The sequence below is a fragment of the Sorex araneus genome, chromosome 9 (genome assembly GCF_027595985.1).
Source record: "Sorex araneus isolate mSorAra2 chromosome 9, mSorAra2.pri, whole genome shotgun sequence".
Taxonomy (NCBI): Eukaryota; Metazoa; Chordata; class Mammalia; order Eulipotyphla; family Soricidae; genus Sorex; species Sorex araneus.
In genome coordinates, this window is record NC_073310.1 from 65,871,857 (window position 1) to 65,889,347 (window position 17,491).

The 17,491-nt window shown below is 40.1% G+C and overlaps 1 protein-coding gene across 1 annotated transcript in view; it reads right to left on the minus strand.

The window, feature by feature from the left end:
- CELF2 (CUGBP Elav-like family member 2) overlaps positions 1-14,098 on the minus strand; it is a 626,712-nt gene extending 612,614 nt beyond the window's left edge. Inside the window, exon 1 of the mRNA XM_055147423.1 lies at positions 13,880-14,098. The gene's annotated coding sequence lies outside the window, so the exon portion shown is untranslated. The remainder of the gene's footprint in view (positions 1-13,879) is intronic.
- Positions 14,099-17,491: the final 3,393 nt, after the last annotated feature.

A 17,491-nucleotide genomic window follows, 5' to 3' on the forward strand; every position in this document is an offset into this window, starting at 1 on the left:
TATGTTCTTTTGGTTGTTGACATTTTCAATGTTAAAGATCAGAGATTTTTTTTTTAATTTTATTGAATCACTGTGAGATAGTTACAAGCTTTCATGTTTGGGTTACAATCTTATGATGATCAAACACCCATCCCTCTACCAGTGCACATTCCCCACCACCAATATCCAGGTCTACCCCCCCTTTCCCACCCTCCCCCTGCCTCTAAGGCAGACAATATTCCCCATACTCTCTCTCTACTTTTGGGCATTATGGCTTGCAGCACAGACACTGAGAGGTCAGCATGTTTGGTCCATTATTTACTTTCGGCATCTCCCATCCCGACTGATTCCTCCAGCCATCATTTTCTTAGTGATCCCTTCTCTATTCCATCTGCCTTCTCCCCTCCACTCATGAAGCAGGCTTCCAGCTATGGGGAAATCCCCCTGGCCCTTGTATGTACCATCCTTGGGTGTCAGCCTCATGTGATGCTACCCTCCACTCCACAAATGAGTGCAGTCCCTCTATGTCTGTCCCTCAGATCAGAGATTTAATGTTCAGTGGCTGAGATGTGGCTTAGCAGACACACGGGGAGTAGACATGTGTCGTTTCATATCAGAAGCCTCAGTTTCATCTCAAGGATAATGATTAGACCCATCGAGTTGCATAGAAGATAGAGTTTAAACATGAGCACCACCATTGCAGTGAAAATTTGCCTTGATATGAATAGCAAGAGCACCAAACATGAGCACCTCCAATGTGACCATTCAAGTTAGGATTTCATTCTTCAAACTTTCAACTGGAAAAGTGATACTTCTACTAAGTGACTCTCTTTACTAGAGAGTTACTAGTGTGTATCTCACCATGTCACCTGCCACAATTTCCTAAGGCCTCCTAACAAGTCCATGTGTGAGGACAGAGGCGACTTCCTGTTTCCCAGGACTTTAGTTAAGAACTTTGGGATCCAGGTGTTGGCAGGGTGATGCTCCCCCTGAAAACTGAAGTGGACCCTCTCCTGGCCTCCTTCCCAGTCCTGGTGGTCTGCAAGTGATGCTGATGTTCCCAGTTTGTGTTATGCAAATTCTATCTGGGTCCCCATGGCCACCAGGGGCTGCATCCCTGGGGAGTTGGTCCTTACATAATAAGTGAGCTAAGTTATGTTGGTATGGCTAATGGGGTAAGTCACCAGTCACAGTGGATTGGGGCCCCAGTTTACATGTGTGTGACCTTAACTTTTCAGATTCCACGTGTCACAACTATTTCTAATAAGGTCACATTGTGAGGGAGAAGAGATTAAAATCTGAACAAACATATACATATCTGTATTTAGATAGCAATAAAGCTATCTACCTATATTTTGTTTTGTTTTGGGGTCATTTCTGGTGGTGCTCAGGGTTTATTCCTGGCTCTCCACTTAGAGATCCCTCTTGACGGAGTTCAGGGAAACAATTGGGGTGCCTGGAATTGTGGGTTGGCTTTATCATGCAAGGCAAGAATACTACCAGCTGTCATCATTCTAGACCCAAAATATTTAATTTTTTTTGAGGGAAACATACCTGAGCCCTATAGTACTATCCAACATTTGCAGTGACAGAGACTTCTAACATGGCAAAATATTTCCTTTCTAAACGCACATTTTAATTTATATTTTCTAATCAGCACTATTTATTTCGGAGAGATGGACAAATAGTTCTTTGACTGTTCAGTTTCTTGGAGGGGTGTTTGATTTCTCCTGCTAGCCACTGTATGAGGCCCAGCTTGAGGATGGGAAGAGGACAACCCAGAAATTTCCTATTTTCATTCCAGATTAGACTACATCCTTATAACCATGACTTATAACTTCTGTATATTAGTTTATCTGTTACTTTAAAAAGAGTCCATCACACAGAAAATACATAAATGTGTTATGTGCTAGAGGAATATCCAGTAATGTATAGGAATGTTCATGCATATAATTTCACAGAAAAAAACACAAAATTGCATAAAATAACTAGACTATGATAGTTATAAAATCACTGGGATATTTTGAAGAAGATACAAAAATCTGGTGAAGGTTTATTCTGGGGGAAAAACATTAAGAGAGAGAACACTTTTTTTTTCTTTTTGGGTCACACCTGGCAATGCACAGGGGTTACTCCTGGCTCTGCACTCAGGAATTACTCCTGGCGGTGCTCAGGGAACCATATGGGATGCTGGGAATCTACCCGAGTCGACCACGTGCAAGGCAAACATGCAACCTGCTGTGCTATCACTCCAGCCCGAGAAAGAAAACATTTTTTAAAAAGGGTAAGAATTAAGTGGTATTTCCCAATTTCCATAATCATGGCAGAAGAAAACGGCAGTGGGAAAGCAGACTTGTCAGCCAAGGTCTTCAAGAAGTCAGAGTTCAGGGATGGGACTAAGACTGGAAATGTGGCGATGAAATCTTGAGAACAAGATGTTTTAGAGGAATAAAACCAAAAGGCTATAGTATCGAGTTGACAGGGAAACCATGAATTGTGAGCGGAAATCCTATAGGGCCTAGCAAGAAGGCAGGGGGAGGTCAAGAGAGAAGTCTCCTCTTGAAAGATGAAAGATGCAGGGGGCAAGATAGAGAATTTTGCTGCTTTTAAAGCTGAATATATTTTTCTAGTTGCATGGAACATAGACAGCAGAAAGCGGAAGCCTCAGGGATTAGAAATGTCAGAAGTGAGATCTTAAGGATATGCCATGGCAGCTAGATTTAGAAGCAAAATTCTTAGAAGCAAAGAAACCACAGAAATGGCAAGGCCAAAAATATGAAGAAAATCCTTTGCCAAAATCCTGAGTTGCCAGATTATGCAGGTACAGGCAAGACTTCCAGGAGGTCATAATAACAAAAGAAGTATATGAAAGCCATAAATTCTGAGCAGAGTTATCAGCAGCTGGGTATTGAAGAAGACCATTAAAGCTTAAGTTCAGGTAGATTAATCAATTAATGGACTAAAAGAGCAACCCATTTCAGAGCACTATCGAATCCACGGTCACAATTACTATCTATTTAAGATGTGATCTATCTCTCCAATTAACACCCCCAAATTACTAGAGCAGGCATGTGAGACCCATGCACGGGGACAAAGGCTGTCCATTGAAGACAATGCCCAGTGGTCCTAATAAGTGGACTGAGCAGACACAAACTTTAATGCAGCAATTAGAATATGTTCAAAAAATAAAAAGCATATGGTCAGTGAGCAAAATGATGAAAAAAACTAAAAAGAAATAAGCACTGTCGTCCCATTGTTCATCAATTTGTTCTAGCAGGCACCAGTAACATGTCCATTGTGAGACTTGTTGTTACTGTTTTTGGCATATCGAATACGCCACGGGTAGCTTGCCAGACTCTGCTGTGCAGGCGGGATACTCTCGGCAGCTTGTCAGGCTCTCCAAGAGGGACGGAGGAATTGAACCCGGGTCAGCCGTGTGCAAGGCAAATGCCCCACCTGCTGTGCTATCACTCCTATTAAAAATATAAATGTGACTAAAAAATGAAACTCATTAGACTGGAGCTGAGAGCAGATGGAGATGGTAGAGCACTGCATCTAGAAACACAAACACAAAATACCCGACTCACCCAACGGAGAGAAAAAAGCAATGGAAAGAATATAAATAGAGATGGAGAGGTCTTGTAAGAATAAGTGAGGGTATCGCATACACAGTTACAACTCCCAAAAGAAAGTAGCTGAGAAATTTTTTTGAACAAAAAAATGCGGAATCTCCCACAAAACTGGTGCAAAACAAAATCAAGTATAAGAAATTGAATTAACTTCAACAGAATTAAAATAAAACCACTCCTAAGCATACTGTAGCCAAATTGCTAAAAGCCCAAAGATGACCATCATGATTACAGCGACAGAAAACATGAGTATTATTGTTAGGTGAGAAATACTAAAATGATTGAACTTTCTTAAGAAATAATGGCAAGAAGATATTGAAATGACACAAGAACAGCAAAAGAAATAAAAACCCATCAACAATAAATTCTATGTATATTGAAACTAGTTAATTTTTTCTATTAAAGCACCATGATTTAAAAAGTTATTCATATCTGGGGTTCAGACCTACAATATTCAGCATTGATCCCCCCATCAGTTGTTAAAATCCCTCTTCCTGCGTTCCCAGGTTGCCTCCCATGTTGGTACCCTGCGCGCGGTCCTCTTGGCAGGAGTCTGTGTGGGTGTGGTTGTTGATCTCAGTGTTGCTGACTCTGAGGTTTGGGTAGTTTGTCCTGCATTCCTAATGCCACCGATGTACCTGACTTCCATTGAGCCCTGCCTCTCGGTGTTTCTCCTCTGTCTTCTTCCCTCCCCCCGCCCCCCACCCACTCTATCTTTTCCTTCTCCTCCCTATATTCTGGGGCTAAGGGTTTTCTACTACTTTAAAAAATAAAATCTAAATAATCCAAAAGTGAGAAAATTCATAAGCAGAAAGAGTGCACGGTAAATAACATAAAAGAAAATGTTCAGATTAGATCAACAACTTTTCTCCTTTTGATTTCTTTAAATGGAGGATGAAAACCATAGACCTTACTTATTACGTATGCTGATGTAACATACATGATGGCAAGTTTCAAAAGAGAGTTGGCTCATTCGACTATGCGGATACCAATCCCAGGATCTTCAAGATGCCTCTTGCAATTCCTTAATTGTCTATAAAATAATGCAGAGATCTATAACTAGAAAATTAGTATCCCTTAGACATTGTCCCAACTAGCAGATGTCAAAGGAAGCTATCAGTGGATTTGAAGACTGAAGAAGGCATCCAACGAGCCAATGAACATGCATGCCACAGAAAACAGATGCGGATCTTGGCCTATGGTACAAGAAAGCTGATTTTGCCAATACTGGAAATGAGTGAGGAAAGAGATCCTTTTCCAGAGCCCCCTAAATTGGGACCTGCAGACACCAGCTTGATGAATTCTGTGTTCAGTTTCTGATATACACAAAGTAAGATAATAAACTTGTATTATTTATGCCACTATGAATATGTTTGTGGCAACTTCTACAATAAAAATAGAACACCAATTTTTGTTTGTTTGTTTGTTTCTGTTGTTTTGGTTTGAGGGCCTCAACCAATTGTTCAGGGCTTACTTCTGGCTCTGTGCTCAGGGATCACTGCCTGCTGTTCTTGGGGAATCCTATGGAGAGTAGGGATGGAACTCGGGTTGGGTGCATGCAAGGCAAGCATCTTGCCTGCTATACTATTTCTCTGACCCTCACTAATAGATTTTTTTTAAAAAAGGGAAGCTAGAGCCACATTATATTGGGTAGGGCGTTTGCTTTGCATGAAGACCCTGGTTTGATGCCCTGCATCCCACTTGGTCTCCCAAGCACCACTAGGAGTAATTCCTGAGTGCAGAGTGAGGAGTAAGCCCTGAGCATCACTGGGTGTGCCCCCCCCAAAAAAAACAAAAACAAAAAACAAAAGAAAGTAAAGGAAGAGAAAACACAAACTTTAAATACTGAGACAGAGGCACTACCATAGATTTTACACTGTTCAGAGAATGAAGAAATATTATGAGCAATCTACAGTGATAGCTGTGATAACACAGACGAAATACACAGTTCATGTTTATGCTGAGTGAGCAATACTCACAGAAGCTGAAACAGGACATTTATTTATTCATCAGTCAGGAATCCAACCCAGGGCCTCACACATACAAGGCAAATGTTCTATGACTAAGCTACATCTTCAGCCGCAAGCAGAAAATTTAATTACCCCTCTCTACTCAAATGAAGTGGAATTTGTAACTAAGTCTTCCTGCAAAGAAAACTCTAGGCCCACATAATAAAAAACACAAATAAGACATAAAATCTTTTCAGAAATAAAAAAGGAAGGATTCCACTTCAGTCTCTTATGCAATCAATATTGCTGTGACAATAAATTAGATAAAGACATGGAAGAAAGAGGATGCCAAACAGCATCCTTCATGAACAGAGATTCAAAAGTCCTAAATAAAATATTAGTGAATCAAATATTTAGCAAAATAAAAAACTTACATATATATGTATATATATATATATATATTAGCAAAATCCTTTTATTGTGAAAACTCTAAGCCAATTAGGGATCACAGGGAGCTTTCTTTTTTTTTTTTTGCTCTTTGGGTCACACCTGGCGATGCTCAGGGGTTACTCCTGGCTCTGCACTCAGGGATTACCCCTGATGGTGCTCAGGGGACCATATGGGATGCTTGGAATCGAACCTGGGTCAGCTGTGTGCAAGGCAAATGCCCTACTTGCTGTGCTATTGCTCCAGCCCCACAGGGAATTTTCTTATGTTACAAAGGGTCTGCCTGCAAAAACTTCCCGTAAAAATTATTTTCCATGGTGAAGGACTGAATGTTTGAAGGGATCCAGTCAAAGATATTTGTCCTCAGAGTTGCTGTCTTTCTTTTTAATTTGAGTCACTGTGATTTATAGTTTTGCTGATGGTAGGGTTTCAATACCACACTTCCTCACTGAGTTTCTGCCCCCATCAATTCATTCCACCTGGATCCTGTAGATGTTTATCCAGCACTTTACTGGAAATCTTAGTAATTAGAATCAATAAATAAAATGGACTAATGCAGATCACAAAAAAAAGTGTTTTTATCAAAGAAGTAATGGCATATTATGAAGAATTCAAAGAAATATATAAGCTAAAAATACCTACTAGAAATAACAAATGAATTTGTCAAGATAGCCATGTAGCCACTATTGAAAAATCAATAATATTTATATCTACTGCAACCAAAATTGAAAATGAATTAAAAATAAAGTTTGCCTTCAACAATACATAAAACTTATGTCCTTCGGGTTAAATTCAACAAAAATGCCAAAATACTTGATTATTTCCAACTATAATCAACCGCTGAAATTTAAAAAAACTAAATAAATGGATAACAATTAAATTGTTTGTGAAGTAGAAGACTCAGTACAGTTAAAATGTTAAATTCTACAAATGGAATTTTACATTTAATGAAACTCCAATAAAAATTTTGGGCTGAGTTTTTATCGGGTACAAATTACAATTAACTCTAAAATTTATATGGAAATGAGAGTTACTTGTAATAGTCAGTCATTCCTAAAAAAGAAACATAAGGTTTGAGAGCTTAAGCTACCTGTAAGGCAGGTATAGTTTCATAGACCTTCGATAAAGCAAGGGTAGTGATGACATTCAGAATCAGTAAAATAAATAAATAAATAAATAAAAAGCACAGATATATGGTACATAGGGGTACAGAACAGAGATTTCAGGAAATGACTAACATTTATATGTTCAACTGAATTTTGTAAATGATCTAAAGTAATTAAATAGGACAAAGGGTAAATTTTTCAGTAATAGGACTGGAATAATTTATTGTATAAAAAACCCTTGATTTTAATCTCATATCAAACATTAAAAATAAAATGAATCATAGATATGTACAAAGTAAAATGATAAAACATCTAGAGGAAAACAAAAAAAACTTGTTGACTTTAAATAGAAAATTTTAGTTAGAAGATAAAACTAAAGAATGGTTATGTGGTATATTTGTAATTTGGATTAATCCAATTTACAAACATGTTTTCCAGAGGGAAGGCCATTATTAAAACATAGAAAAAGCCATATATGGAGAAAAATATTTCCTTTAAAGTATTTGTATGAAAGAAACCAGACGCGAGAGTGTTCAGGGGCTAGGAACTAAAGTAAGAATTTGGGCACTTGCCTTACACAAAGCTGACCCCTCTGACCCCTGGCACTATGCCTGATTCCTCCCAGGAGTGATGCCTGAGTCCAGTGTCAGGAGTAAGCCCTGAGCCCCACCAGCTGTTGCCCAGTTCCCACCCCCAAGAGCGTGTGTAACCCCGTGGTTCTAGTTCCAAAAGGGATACACACGAATCTATAGTGACACAAACTGGTTGCCAGAAGCTAGGTGCCCAGCTGATGACAAACTGCACAGAAATCTTCCATGTGGTGATCACTTTCTCTATCCTGGTCTCTGTTCACACTCAGACCAGGGAACACTCTTCATTTTTATAACAAGTCTATTACAGGTAAGTAATTACCAATTATATGACTAAAATCCTATCAAATGTCTTTCAAAATGAGAAATATATCTGAAATAGTACTTGAAGTTACTTGAAATGTACCCTGCACCTACCCCTCTGCCCCTCCTCCCTCACATACACCCGATTCTTCTATTCAGGATGCTAGCAAGACAGATGATATACCACATTTAATAAAAAGAAAGACTTATGTCATCAAAATAGCTCCAAGCTAGGAAAGCATGCCATTCCACCCTGTATGCTCTACCACATATGTTCTGAAGATGATATGACAGGGAGATAATATTCTTTGACTATTTAGTATACAACTGTAGTAGAACATACAGACGTGGAAGAATAAAAGAGGAGCAAAAAGTCTTGCTTTGTCCATTTTTTTGCCTGTGACCTATTTAGTAGTATTATTAATAGTATTGGAACTGTTCAAGAACTACCCAAAAAGTGTACAGAAAATGTCAGAGTGCATGATGTCACTTTACAAAATTTAATAAGATATTTCCCAATCCCTCAAACAGTGCTTTCCTTCATAGGACTATGTCAGCCCATTGCTACTCTGGCCAACTGCAGTTCTTTAAGAAAGCCAAGCCTTAGTTACAGAGTAAGAAGTGTCTAACTTAGTCCAGATGGCCCAACTCTTCCTCATGCTAGTGGATTCTACGGAAAAACAGGGCCCCTGAAATCTCTCCACTTCTGCCCCACTGACTGTCTTGTGAAAGCAACTCCCTGGGTCTTCTCTGACTGGATATCACTGTTCCTCCCTGTGTTCTTAGCTGCACCCTGGAATTACTGCCTCTCAGATCTTGGTTTTCCATCTCTCTGTTCCTAACTCTGTCTTTTGAGCCTCCTTGACTCCGCTGTCTCCAGATCTGAGCTTTCTAGAACCATCACCAGACACTGGAATCTGCTTGGTACATAGAGTCAAGTCAACGGATTAGGGGGGGAATGAACATCATTCATAACGTCTAATATTCATTCATTCCATAGTGACCAAAGACTACATATGTGCTAGGCATATCTAGATGCCAGAATTAAACAGCAACAAAATAGACCCAAATATGTGTCTTTATGAACATCTATTTCAAATCAAGGAGAGAGTTCAAAAATAAACAAAATACATGATATACACTATTAGATGCTGGCAGGTTCTATTAGGAGAAATTAAGCAGTGGAGGATGATAGGGAAGGTGAGTGGGACCTACAAAAGGGTGTTGGGTCGGAGCCATGGTATGGTGGTCAGGGCACTTGCTTTGTACACCACCAATCCGGGTTGGATCCCCAGTGTCCCATATGATCCCCTGAGGCCACTGAGTAAGCACTGAGCACTGCCAGGTGTGGCTCCAAACAAAGCTAACCAACCAAATAAACAAACAAACAGGGTGCTCGGAGAAGAGGATCGGAGAGCAAAACAAAAAGAATATAATAAGAGTGTGGGTTCGAAGCGTGAGACTGAAAGATGGGGCAGTCAGTCCTTCAGGTTACAAAAAACTTCCTTATCTTCTCCACCAAAGGACACAAGGAAACACAATATGAACACACTTTTTTTAAAAAGAGCTTTGGAGGAAGCCAGAGAAGTTTTCTTTGAGCCCATCTATCTTATTTGAGTACTTCAACTTACCAACACTTACAACTATATTCCTATTTTGTGTCTATTCATTTGAAGCTGTCACATATTTAACACATAGAGGACAGATGCCACTAATTTCTAGTTTCTTTAACAAGAGTCTATCCATCCCATAAGGAGCTGAGGTTTTAGGGAAAAGTTAGAACAAATAAATTAATGTAGAAATTACAGATCCTTCAGGCTTGCTACTTTTCCAGAAGAAATACTGAAAGAAAGATAGTATTTCTTTTTGTGTTTCTACCAACTTGGGTTTCTGAAAGATTAATTAATATTGGTTGGGAACAAGATTTTAAAAATAAAATACTTTGCTCATGTGCATTATCTTATATATCGCTCTATTTTTCACACTGTGCAAACAGTCATCAAAAAAAGGTACTATGGAAGCAGGAAGAAAACTGAAGGATCACTGTCACTGTCATCCTGTTGTTCATAGATTTGCTCAAGCAGGCACCAGTAGTAACGTCTCCATTGTGAGACTTATTTTTACTGCTTTTGGCGTATCAAATATGCCACGGGTAGCTTGCCAGGCTCTGATATGTGGTGAGATACACTCAGTAGCTTGCCAGGTTCTCCGAGAGGGACGGAGGAATCAAACCTGGGTCAACCGCATGCAAGGCAAACACCCTACCCACTGTCCTATTGCTCCAGACCAACTAAAGGAAAATAAGCATTTATATATTTATTCAGGATACTAGATGGATATGTTGGAAAAAAGTTAAAAATAGGCATTATACAATGTCTTGTTCTTACACTTATACGACATTTTATGTAATTAATGTATAAGTTAGAAACAATGGCTTTAAAAATTTTAAAGTATTAGGTGCTAATAGGTACATGTATTTTTATGCTTTTAAGGAAAGCATGGCTAGACATAATTCATTTTAAGAAGAGATTATCTATTTCTTTGGGTCACATGTAGGAAATATTTTAACAGATGGTAGAACAGCATTTTCTGTATACATGTACTATCCTGCCATGATATTTTTCTGCTCCTGTGGGCTTTGCCATGTGCATGAAGAGAAAAGAGGGCATAAATCAAGGAATTAGTTTAAATGCATCAGCTCAGCACAAATGCAGAGTCTGGCACCTGTAAGAACTCTACAAAGATTAAGGCACAAACCAGTGGGTGCTTTGGTTTAGGGTTATATATCTTAAGATATATAAACAAGAAGCTCAGTGCTTCTTGCTTTTTTTTGAGTAAAACACAATACAAGCATTACAAATAGCAATGTTAATAATATTTAGAAAACACATATACAGCTATACAGAAAGAACTGGAACCAACTTGGGAAGTGAAGAGTAAGTCAGTTTCAAGAGGTCAGGTGAACATGTTATAATTTTTTTGATCCCGAGAGCCTAAAAAATGTTAAGTTCATCATAGGCTAATTAATCAAATTACATTTTCTAGATTACCAGTTAACTTCTACAACACTGGGATTCCCTTGATGGCCTAGACATGTCTTCTCCAGTTTTCAATTTCCTATCGGTCCTGATATAGTTGATACTCAGTGAACATTTATAATGAGCAGAGTAAATGTCAAATGCCGTGTTTTCAGGAAGTATTACTTACACTTTTGTGTTACCTTAATCATTTCTTTCTAGCATTACATATAATTTGGATGGTTTATATATCTGCATGCAAGATAACAGTATTTCTCTCACCATGGGTAACTTCTATTTCAACACCTACGCAATTATAAGGTGAAAACTATTCCCAAATACCACAAAGCCATAATGACAAATGCAAAACTATGACAAAAAAGCCTCACTCTTTGAACCATAATGCCACAACACCTCAGAGAGAAAAAAGAAGATATTCTGCCAACCTATATACCGATACCCAGATTTGGGGTTATTAAATAACAGCTTGATTCTACTGGAAAACAAAAAACAAACAAAAGACCAAAACCAAACTAGATATGGTAAAATCTTATGAAAGTAATCTCCAAGTTATTCAATATTTTATTAATGGTGAAAATGATTTTAACTGCAGCAATCTATAGACTTATGGACTGATTACTGGTTCAAATGACAGTGAAACCCATAATTTTCCATTCCGTTTTGTGCGTGATGCTAGTTCTCACACTGAATAACACTGCTGGCCCAGAGTCTTGTTAACACTCTTAGTCAGAGAGATTGTGTTCATCCTGGCTCAGCCTTATTTTGAGTCAGAAAGAAAATGTTTTCAAAGGTCTTTTCACCTCTTACCTTCACATACGGGATTTTGGTCAATGAGAAATTTTCGAAGAGAGTTTACTTGTTTCAAAAAAAAAATAAGATTTTTAAAGTAACATGAGAAAATCACAAAGAAATAGATTCTTTTTCAAAATTAAAAAGAGAAAAGCGCAAGTGCCGTGATTTGACTTGCACAGAGCTCCTTCGGGCTGCTGACCTATGGGCAGTAGCTGCAGTGTTAGTCCGCGGTTACTGGGCGACAATTTATTCCAATTATAACTGAAATGTTCCTAATAGACAGTTACTGGGAGATAAACGGATTTTACAATGAACTCTTAAGTCCATAGTATTTTCTCTTGCTGTAAGCGGCAGAAATTATTCTAACAATTGACATTTTCTAATATTCTGAGGTCTTTTTAGACATCTCTAGTGAACTGGGGGGCATGGGTGAGGCACGGAGGAAGAGCAGAGTGGAGAGCTGTTAAGAGTTGGAATGACAGGATTAGACAGAAGCGCTACAGGGACCAGGGAGCAAATATTTCCAGGGCTGTGTTCTTGATCACAGAGAAACGGCATGCAATCCTCAAACTTCCACGGCAGAGTTTTTCTGTAGAAAAACTTCCTAAGAGATTTATAGTTATCATAGTCTCTTTGTGGTAATTGCATTCATCTTTTCATTACTGATTTTTATATTAATGAAAAACAAGAATATGGGGAAAATTAGACTCCAAAATAAAAGCTATCCCATTTTAGTAATTACAGTGCACAAGAGGAAAAAAAATACCCCTGGATGTTTTATATGCATTTTAAATGGCAAAAAAATGTCTTAGTCTCTGTCTTCACTCAAATCCAAACGGATTCACGGACAACCCTAACCCTTCATGTGTACCTTCCAGCATCACAAACGACAATCTCAATAAATGAGATGAGCTCCAACAAAGTTTGCCATATGGATTTATTTTCAAACCAGGCGTTTGTTTGGAATGATGAAAGGCCTGCTTCCCCTTCTTTCTAACATTAACAAGCAGCCTAAAAGCGTCCTGACCCGAGCTGAACATTGACAAGAGCAAAATTCAGATGCAGAGCAGGAGCAGGAGCACCGGGGCGCCGGCACTCAGCCTGGCAGCTTTTCAGCTCACCGACAGCAGCTCTGCGTTCTGAGCTGTGCCCAGGACGATGCCATGGGCTGTAACGCCGTGAGGGGAGCGGCCTGGACAGTCGCCACCTCCTGCCCCTGGCTCCCCGCGCTGCACCCCAGGGCGGCGGCTCCCAGCCCGGCCCAGGCAGAGTCTGGGAATACTTGTTGCGCTTAATTGGGCTGTTCCAATGCGTCCTCTCCAAGAACGGAGTTGGTGTCCAAGTTCAAGGCCCCCAACGACTGGGCTCGCGGGCACTGTCACATGGACTGAGGGCGCAGAGATGAAAGGGATTAAAACAGCCCGGCTCAGAGCCCCCGAGTCGGCTTCATTATCTGGACGCCGCAGAGTCCAGGGTAACGACCAGGTTCCTAAGAAAAGTTTCCTCGCGGCCCTTCCTGCCAGTCGGCAACCGACCACGCACCCACGGTCTGCAGCGGACCTATTTGGAACCAGGGCACCCCACCCCCAGGAGCCCGCAACTTGCAGAACTCACACGCGTCCACCCAGGCTGGACCCGGAGACGCCAACACGAGCCCATCAACGACTCACTGCCGCGGTGCCACCCGCCCAGCCCCGCTGCCACTCCGGGGACGCGTCCGCTGGCAGAGAGGTGCCTCTCCACACACACACACACACACACACACACACACACACACACACACACACACACACACACACACACACACACACACACACACACACACACACACACACACACGCACACGCACTCACACACACACGCTGCCAGTCCCCATTAGAGGTGGCACTGGAAGGTCACAGACCAGCCAATTACACCTTTTCATTACATGCTAACCCCTCACGGCAGGGAAGCCAGCTCAGGATTGCATTAGACAGACAAAGCCTTCAGCGCTTAAAAAAAAAATTGGAAAAAAATAAAGATTAAAAATTAAATTCATTTTCTTACCAGCACGTTGCAGCACCAACTCGCTCACAGGAATGCTGCCTTTACAGATTTCTCTTTTAATTATCCTGGAAGCAGGGAGACATACACACATTAAAAAAAAAAAAGAAAGAAAAGAAAAAAATAAGGCAAAGAAGAAGAAGCAGGGTGGTGAAATGAGCGTGCTGGAATCTTTTCAGTTTGTCGCAGAGTAGAAAAATAAAAAAGGGGGAAAAGCTCAGTAATTTAAATTTGCTCTCAGTACAGGCTGCCTTTGCTGGGCCCCGCCCCTTCTTCCCGCTGGGTTCCACTACCTGCAAGGCTGGGATTGACAGCTACTGTGCAAACAAAAAAAGGCAACAAGCATGCTGGGGCTATTCTGGCTGCCGAGTGGGTCTCACTTGTCCTGACAACTCAGACTCAGACGTCACGGGAAGGTATTCTACATTTCCCACCGAGCATCTGTGTGTGCCTCCCTCCACTTACACTGATGCCCCAGAGCTCAGGACCAGGGGCTTGCTTTGGGTTTGGATTTCTCCCTGGCATCCTTTTCTTTTCCTGCCTATGTACGGGGGGAGGGGGGAATGATAATAATTCTCATTACTTTGAATTCTATTTTCAGTGTCTTTTGCATTCCTAGCTGTCTCACACTCCTTAAGGTAGACACACTCTTTCATTGTTCCCTTTAACTCTTAAACATAAACATTTTATCCTAGGATGATAGGAAAATTTAGAATATTTTACAGATACACATATTATTATTATTGTTATTATTATTATTATTTGACAATGTACTTGAGACAGAAGGGCCACAGGATATACAAGAGCACCATAAACTTCCAAGAAGACTAAAATTGGTTTTTGTGTGTGTGCTTTATTTGGGAAAGTGTGTGTGTGTGTGTGTGTGTGTGTGTGTGTGCACGGCTGTGTTCAGGGATCACCTTTAGGGGCTTGGAGCACCATATGCGGTGTCGGGGATTGACCCTGTATTGTCCAGATGAAAGGCAAGCACCCTACCCACTATACTATTGCTCCAGCAATAAAGGTTGAAATATTAAAGCAAAAAGTTTCTATAATCCAGTCCAAAAAGGTTCATTTTAATATTTGTGAACTGCAAATAATAGAAAATCACAGAGATAAATTTAGCTCTATTGCAAATTTAGCTTAAGGTGTCTCCTATGGAACGCCACTTTAATTATATACAGTTCCTAAATGCATAGTTTTACTGTCAATTTTCTAGCAGGAGACTAATGAAGATGACAAAGCCCACCTGCCCTCTCTCAGATTCTAAAGAGAGACCCCAAGTTTAGTAAAAGTCTCGTTGTTTTCTAGGACACTTCTTTTTTTTTTTTCCTTTTGGGTCACACCCGGCGATACTCAGGAGTTACTCTTGGCTCTGCACTCAGGAATTACTCCTGGCAGTGCTCAGGGGACCACATAGGATGCTGAGAATCGAACCCGGGTCCACCACGTGCAAGGCAAATGCCCTACCCACTATGCTATTGCTCCAGCCCCTCTAGGACACTTCTTACAAGATGATATTCTGAATTATTCTGGTTTTGAAGTGATCCATCTGTAGGTCTGCCTCTTTTTCTGAGGAATTCTTTGGTGATGTTCTAGCAGATTGTGCTCCAACTAATGGCCTTCTCCTGGGCTATCCTCCTACCCCCGTGTCAGAGCACTGTGCCAATGGGCTGTTCACTGCATAAAGTGGGAGAGGGCTGGTTATTCGAAGCATAGAGAGATCTCTTTCTCTACCGGTGACTGGAATCACAAAAGGTGCTGCATTTAAGGCATGGAGGGGGTTCATCTGTGTTTGCTTGTCTGTTTCTATAATCTTTAAAACTTTTACCCTTTATCCCTACCTCAAGCCGCCTCAACCGCTTCCACTATTTCTGCTCACATAACATGCAAAACTCCAAAGCCAAAAATAGACTTACGTTAATGAATTTTAGTGCTCTCTACTTCCTAAACTCAGAGTTTCAAAAGAGAAGTGATTAATAATATAAATTGAGTAAATATGATTTGATTTCTAAATTGCTAAGAATTTAGCTGAATGCCAGATTATCTGTGTGTCACTCGAAGTCTCATCATAAAACCAAGTCAATTAAAGACGGAAAGCGAAAGCAAAGAGCAATACTATTTTCCTTGAGTTCTAACTTTTCTCAGGATTATTTTTGTGCCAGCAATGAATGAATGATTTTGATCAATTTCTATGAATGCGATGGCAAGAAAAATAAGGCAGGTCAAGTACTCAAGAAGCCATGCTAACTTCCCAGGTAGTTAGGCGATCAGTTTTAATGAAACAGTGGTAAATTACAGCAGTGCACTAATTATGGTACTTTGTCACAGCATAAGATGCAATAACACCAATCCATGCCTTGTCTCGCAAAGTATTATGCAGAGATTTCTCAAAAGTTTAATTGAAGGGACATTTTATTTTCCTGGAGCATTCTGTAATTTGAAGTGACTTTCAACTCTTTCCTTTAAAAAAAAAAGAGTATCTTTCTAGGTATGCAGAGCTGGAACTATGGGAAAAAAAGATGGACAAAAGTAAAAATAGAAGAAAAATATGTAGGAGACAGAAAATATGTAAAACTGGAGGGGAAGCAATGCCTTTGGATTTTGAAAATTGGTATCTTACCTAGGATAACACAATTCTATGAATAAAAAACCAATGCTACTTACCCTGATGCCATTGTGAATATCACAAATACTCAGGGCAGTCTCAGCAATCTACTAAGATTAATGACACAGAACATACAGAAAAGTGCATTGTGGCCTAAACAATGATGGTCTCTGTTTTTAAAAAGGAATGTTTCATTTTTGTTCTTGTGCCACACCCATCTGTGCTTAGGGATTAGTCCTGGTTCTGTGCTCAGGGACCACTCTTGACAGGTTATGGGGACCAAGGGTTGCTGGGAATTGAAAAAGAGTTGGCCATGTGCCATGCAAAAAACCTATTGGCCATATTATCTCTCTGGCCATGGAAAAATAGTTTTAGATTTGCCAATACTGTCTAAATTCAGTTAATTACATATAATTCTGAATCAAACAACAAATCCCGACGTTGAACTCTAGAAAAGAAACAGGCTCGAACAAGTGTGTGGGCCTTATGATTGCACGATCCATTTTGCTGGTTATTTTGGAGTTCTCAGTTTTGTGTTAGGGAACAATAGACACAATCTGAGGAACAGGATCAGTGGAAATACCATGGCGAGAGCCAATAGTCCATAACAGAGACTGTCTAAGAGAAGAATTCCAGGGCGACAAAGGAGGAGGGACTCAAGTGACCAAGCAGATGGGGGATGCAGGAAGGAATAGGGAATGAGATGGGAAAGGAAAATTCAAGCAACATGATTTGGACTACCTGGGCTTTCAAATTCTGCAAGGATTTCAACAATTTGTAATCTGAAATGGAGTAAATCAGAAGCTATTCATAACAATTAGGAAAGTTATACTGGTTGAGCCAGTTTCCAGAAGACATTGGTAAGGAGGGGAACTGGCTAAACCAAGAGCGCCACGGAGCTAAGCACAACACGTTTAAGCTTAATTAGAATTTACACATCCTCCTATGGTCTGATCTGCTTCTGTAGTCTCAGTTAATTTAGGTTTTAGATAGGTACCACTGGATAC